The sequence below is a fragment of the Coffea arabica genome, chromosome 4e (assembly GCF_036785885.1).
Source record: "Coffea arabica cultivar ET-39 chromosome 4e, Coffea Arabica ET-39 HiFi, whole genome shotgun sequence".
NCBI lineage: Eukaryota > Viridiplantae > Streptophyta > Magnoliopsida > Gentianales > Rubiaceae > Coffea > Coffea arabica.
Window position 1 is genome coordinate 41,798,955 of NC_092317.1, and position 7,423 is coordinate 41,806,377.

A 7,423-nucleotide genomic window follows, 5' to 3' on the forward strand; every position below is an offset into this window, starting at 1 on the left:
TATCTAATCGTCCAGGCCCTTGCCGGCCCGACTCGAATAACTTAGCCACAGGATTGAGCTCATAGGTCATAGAAATCCGAACAGATGCAGACACAGATAACAGATTCAAATTTTGCATAGTAAATTGGCATATGAACAGGCAAGAGAACGAGTGTGATAAAGTACACCCTCGTCTCGAACAAATAAACAGATTGCAGAGCAGAAATCAAGTTAAACAGGAATGGAGGGGAGTGATACACTCACCGATTCAACTTCAAAAGTTTTTACTTCAGATTGGCCTTAATCGCCAAGAAACCCTAAAATAATCAAAATAAACCAATTGAAGGTTTCACATCCATAATCGAGTAAACAAAATGCACATGAGGCTCCACTACTAGTCGTATGCCTCGCCAAATAATTACAAATGCAAGGGTACAAAACATGATTTTTGGGAATAAAAAGATAACATGAAGACCTAGGTTCAACAACCCAAAAGCCCTTTCATTTCTACCAAAAGGCAAATCCAACTTAAAAGAACCAAACGGCCTAGAAAATCGGGCAGCACTTCCCCTAAATTTCTTACTTTTCCAGCCATTAAGGCTTCATTATTTCCTCAAATCAGTCCCAACATCTCACACAAAAGTCATCTCATTTCCCAAAAGCCGTTCACGAGGCTCAAAGTAGTACAAGTACAAAAGTTAGCTAGGAAATGACCGGAATGAAAGCAAGCCCTAAAACATGCAAACAAGTACAAGGAGACTCGATAACGAGTCATAAACCAATGCCAAGTATGACCCCAATAGGGTTCCATAAACATATACAAACATTAAAGAAAACCAGAAATTTCAGACATGCAATTAACTTTGGCCCTGAAAAAAACAGGTTTTGACTTTACTTTGCGGTAATAGCACCAAATGCACTACGATTATCGGATGGCTAAAAGACAGGGCTACAACATCACAGAAGTTCACTCAACCCAGTTTTGAGTGCAAACAGGTCAAAAATGCAAGATACTTCATCAACAACGTAAAACAGATTCACCAAAACGCATTCCAGCGGAAACATCATAACTCAGGCTCTACAATTCCAAATCCAGAAATTCCAAAACCAGTTGAAAGCTAAGAGACAGGGATAAATTTCATCAGAAGGCCTTAACAACCAATTCGGAAGCAATTCCAGCCAAAACAACCAATTACAGACGCAAATCCCAATTTCGGGTAAACCAGAACAGCAATAGTAATTTCGACTTTTCTCACTCTACACTACTCCGATTGACCTAAAATTTTGTAGGCACCTCTAAAATGTCATTCCCTACAACTTTGATGTTTTGAGGTAAGGCCAATTCGGCCTCTATCTAGGACCAAAAATTTCGGACAGAATGAAGAACCAAGAACCCTAATTTTCCAGATTTCTTCCAAAACAGAAATTAATTGCAATCTTCCACTTTTTCCACCTCCTAGAGTCATTAAACATCAGTTCCCATCATCAAGGATAGCCACAACATCACATTCATATTAAACCAGAAAATTCATCAATAAATTGAAACTTCATCAATTCATCCAAAACCAAGAAGTAAACCACAAAATTCATCACTTTAACTTCCACTAGGCACTAATTAAGCTTCATTAAGTGAAGGAGAAAGTTCAATCACCACTCACCTAGTAAACAAGAGAGGAAGAGTTGTTTGTCACCTTAGCTTCCCAAAACACTTCACCAAACCACTTACTAACACCTAAAGAAGAGATTTTATGGAGTAGAAACAAGTCTAAGTGATTGCTTTGGATGATTTGCACTAGATGGATGCCAAACTTTGAAGAGTTTTTCTTTCTTCCTTGCTCAAGGTGGCCGGCCACAATGGAGGTAAGAAATGGTGATTTTTGTGGTAATTTTTGAGATATTTAATCAATTGGTCAAATAAGTCAAAAAGGTGAATAGTTGTCATAAGTTACAACCACTCTTAAGCTGACACTTGTCACTTCCTTTAAAACATCTCTATCCTTTAAGTCCCTCTCACATCAATCACATCTCAACCTCTACTTATCTCTTAACACCCGATAAATTTCAACCAGTATCCGAAACTTAACCTAATTGGCCGAATTTTTCCGAACTTCTCACACTAGTGGGTCCCACGTCCGGTATACGCTCTTAATTTCTCAAAATCTATTCGATACTAGAAAAATCATCTAAAAACTATATTTACTCATAAAAATTATCTAGAAAATTTTCCGGATACAGAAAGTGCAGAAAACAAGTCATGAAAAATGCGAAAACCTAGAAAATGCAATTTACGGGTTCTCACAAAGTACAAGCACTTGTCGTATCAACCTTTGACATTGCTAAATGATGTGGCAATTGATATTTTGATCTTAATTAAACGAATATTGATAAATGATGTGGCAATTGATAGTTGGATCTTAATTAAAAGAAGGGTTCCTTGAAGGGATGTAGAATTTTTGAAAAAGAGGAAATGAAAAGGGATGATTTTGGAAACCTCTCATGAGGATTTTAACTATTTCAATTTCATTGCCCTGTCTCAAAGTTCCGAAAGTATCACTGACTTCCCTTGAAACCAATTTCAAACTTTTTTTTTGTAACAATTCAACCTAATTCAAAAATAAAATGATAAAAAAATAATTTTATGTGTGAGAATATCTTTTGATTTCAGAAATATCCCTAAGGTATTATACTAGCTAATTTCATTATTTCATTTAACTTATGGGACCATTATTACATGATCAATAAAAAATTTTCACTATATCCAACAAAAAATATCAACTTTTAAAATTTAATATAACAAAAAAAACTTCCTTAAGATTCAACCCAACCGAAGTTTCCTCATTTTTTATTCCTTATATTGATCAAGTGCATCAATTGGAAAAAAGGAACCTACTATTATAGCCTATTTCGATTAGCAAATTAGGGTTTTTTGTTTTACGTTTCATATTGTGGGTAACTTAGTTTGTAAACAATTTAATTGTTTCTCATGTTTGAATCCTTTTATTTATTTGATAATCATGTTTAAATCAATTTTTGTCAAGTACATGAATTGAAAAAAAAGATGCAACTAGTATTGGCTACCTTTTTAGATGGCAAATTAGTTAGTATCTTTTTACATTCCAAATTATGGCAATTTAGTTAGAAAATGTTCTTATTGTTTCTCTTCATATATATGTGTAAAATATTTTAAAGTTGGAAGAGTAGTAGTGTTATTTCACTTTTAATGGTGTATATGTTGGGTTTTAAATGATTGACAAGAAAAATAAGCGATATTTCTAAAATTTTAGGTGAGGACAGCAAAACAATTAGAAATCTTAGAAAAAGTTTCTGAAATTATCACAATTTTCCTATAAGAGGGGCATTATTGTCTTTTTACTACCTCATATGTTTGACCTTTAATCATTAAGGGGTAATTTATAGATTTAATGTAACTTGTTACTAACTCGTGATTACAGCAAAACAATTTGTAATTAAACCTACAATTTAACATGTTTGAGCTTGGGTAAGCTAAATTTTGGCCTAAAATCCAATTGATCGCATGAAATCCAATCCAATCATTGACTTAGCTTTTTTTTGGTGGGAAAGAGAAGGGATTTTCTACATCTGACAAGTGCTTCATGATTGGATCTTCAAATTCAATTCCATACATGCTCCTGCACCGTAGTAATATGCATCAATGTCTATATTCCTTGATCCTTCCCTATTTATTACCCGCTCAATCTCCCATTGGGCTAAGACCAAACTACACGTTGAATATCTTTCTATCCTATTTCAATATTAGTACACACGGAAGCACATGATTTTAATTTTACAAAGACACTGGAGGTCAAGACGGCCGAAACTTTGTCTAATTTTGAATTCTTTTATGATTTTTTGTTTCTTTTTCAAGTTAATATTGCACAAACGACCTCACACATTTGTATATTATGCTTTTGTAGCCTTGTAACCCATCACATTCAAAATTCTAGTAATACTTTTTGTCTCTAATAATATTAAAAACATTACCTTTAGTTCTCAAAGTTCATTTATAGTTACTTTTTCACGTAAATAGGTCATAATGACTTGTTTTAAGCAATTCAACAGCAAAATTAAGTTCACAGATCTTTCCTCAAAAGTATAAAAAATCTGGCCCTCTTTATAAAATAGAGTAAATGAATCATGTAAATAAAAATTTTTTTGTTTAACTTGCTTAAATTTTGCATGTCAAAGGACTAATAATCAAGATATACCTATGGAGCTATGTATTGCACTAGCTTATAGTTGACATCTCCTAATTTCCTAAATTATATATATATATATATATAAACATTACCTTTAGTTCCCAAAGTCCATTTATAGTTACTTTTTTCGCATAAACAGGTCATAATGACTCATTCTAAGTAGTTCAATGGCAGAATTAAATCCACAGATCTTTCCTCAAAAATATAAAAAATCTGGCCCCCTTTATAAAGCAGAGCAAACGAACCATGCAAGTAAAAATTTTCTTGTTTAACTAAAATTGTTTAAATTTTGCATGTCAAGGGACTAATAATCACGATATACCTAAGGAGCCATGTATTGCACTAGCTTATAGTTGAAATCTCCTAAATTACATATATTAAAAACATTACCTTTGGTTCCCAAAGTCCATTTGTAGTTACTTTTTCACATAAACAGGTCATAATGACTCATTCTAAGTAGTTCAATGGCAAAATTAAATCCACAGATCTTTCCTTAAGAATATAAAGAATCTGACCCCCTTTATAAAGTAGAGTAAATGAATCATGTAAATTAATTATGAGCATATAGAATAAAATTTTTTCCTTTAATTTCTTAGATGAAAAAAATGGATGATATTAATTAGAATGTAGTTGATTAGTAATTTACTAACGTAAAAACTAAAGGGATGTGTGTGTGTGTGTGTGTGTGGTTTCTTCATGTTTTTAAGATAGAAAGTAGACATCCTAAATTTTTGGTTAGGATGGATTATGACAAATAAAAAAGTTACAAATTAATGTAGTAGAAATGCTATATGTAAAAAAAAAACCAATAGAACATCAATTTAATTGAAATTTGATTCTTTGATGAATACAAATTTTAGAAAAGGAAATTAATGGATAGAGATATTTTTGTTTGCTCAAAACTAAGAATCTAAGAAAGAAAACTAATTTAAAAAATAAAGAGATAAGAAAAAAGAAAGAATAAAAATAATAGAGGCGTAGTTTTGTCTCCTAGGGAATAAAATGAGAAAAATAGTTTAAGGGGTAAACTACAAATCTAACTTTACCATTGGGGAGTGATTAACCCTTTTTGTTTAGTAACATTCTCTATTCAACAAAAATTTTTGAGTACTAGAGATGATGATATTATTGAAAAGGAAAAATGAACAAGTAACTACTCACTCATTTGACTTAAGCTACTAAGTAATAATTTGAAGAATTGCATGGTCTAGAAGACTTAGGGTTAATCACAAAAACTCTCCTTAAGGTATTGCTATATTTGCAATTTACCTCCTAAACTTTGTTTGTTCACACTTAACCCTTTAAAAGACAAAATTATCTATCTATCATGCTAAGTTTTTTCCTTCTTTCGTCTAATTAATTAGAATACAATTGAAAGATAATTTACCACTTTACAAACTATAAACTATATATAATTGTATATATAGTTTGTTCATATATATAAGTTGGAAAATGGACATCTCAAATTTTTTATTAGCATTGGAATGTAACAAGCAAAACAATGATGTATTTAATGGCTAGCATTTGAATGATTATACACTTGGATATGAGCATTCTTATCAATAGTTTCATCATTAATCTCAATCCAACTAGCAACAACTTGAGAAGCAGTAGGTAGATTATATACTCGCTGGTCTAAATCTGGATTAGAGTTAAAAATAATCCTATGCTTTTCAAGTTCAAGAATTTCACACAAACCTTTAAAGGACTTAGTGTAAGGATTCCTCTCAAGGATGCGCATTAAAAGTTTAAGAGTTTTCTCGCACAGCCCGGGTGATTCTTTAATCCTATATGACAACTCTTCATCATGATCATAGAAGAGCAATTGAATACCAATAGGAAATGAGGCTAAAGGCACCAGAGTATTAAGTAAGTGATAGATCTGGCCCTGAACACAAAAGGTGTAAACACCTTGAGTATTTTTAGTGAGATTCCTATCATACTTTATGCCTAATTAGGTGAAACCATGATTATTGTTATAAGTGCAAATATTCGTTCTAAAATCCACACTTTCTTCATCTGTACTAGTGAAAAGACAAGCAAGATTGTAAGGAATCATTGATTGCATAATAGGCACTCATCCATTGAACAATAGAATCCCTGCGGCTTATCATGAAACCTCTTTGCATCTCAATATTTGGAATTTAGAACACTAGAAAGAGTAAGAGGTTTTTTGGAATCTTCTCTAAGCGAGACAAGTGTCCTCTATTAGTCTTTAGCCTCTTTGCCATAGCTATGATGCAAAATACATATTATTGAATAGGGAGCAAACAACAAAATATATAGATATTACAACTGACTAAACTTAACGTTAGAGCTAAGTGCAACCATCACCTATCTCGATTCTCAGGTCGAAAATCCACAACTCACGTATTAACTAAAATATGTCGAGTAGGCTTGCTTGATGAAGAATCAGGCCGACCAGTTGTTATGAAGGTAGTACCTTCTCGACCAAACATATTACTATGAGCTGGTAAGAGCATATAAATAAATAGTTAGTGAGAATGTATTTAGAAACTAGAAACTATGAATCAAACCACATAAATAAGGGTAGAACAACAAGGGATGTAACAACTGAGGAAAAAAAATGAGTGTCCCATAAAAGAGAATAGCTAGTTCAAAAAACATAATACCTATTGATCTTGATCCCTATCTTTTGATATTTACAAAACAATGGATAATACTAATATCTCTTCAAGAAATATTTTCAGTTATGAAGCAAATCAGATTCAAAGATCACGTGCAAATGAAAGGGACAAAGGCTGCTGAAAGCTGTCAGACGCTTGGATCGGACGTCCGATAATCATTGCGCAACTTCGGAGGCATGAAGAACTCCACCATCAGACGTCCGAAGGAAATAAGACATTCCCCCTGACTCACTGACCTCGATCGGACGCAAGCATCGGACGTCTCATAGGATCGTTCAAATTCGACGAAAGCTGTCGGACGCTCACAAAGACAATACCGGACGTCCGATATAATTGAGATATTCCTTCTAACTCATTATCTGCTTTTGAACGCAAACACCGGACGTCTGATAGAATTGAAGAAGATTTTTTAAACTCACTGCCTGCTGTCGGACGTAAAAAACCAGACTACTGGACGTCCGATACTCCAATGGCTAGTTGACTTTTCAGCTACTTTCTATCCATTAGAAGTATTAATGAAGCACTTTCTTGGTCTCCTATAAATAGAGCATGGTCAGAAACTTCAAACAACTTTTGCAC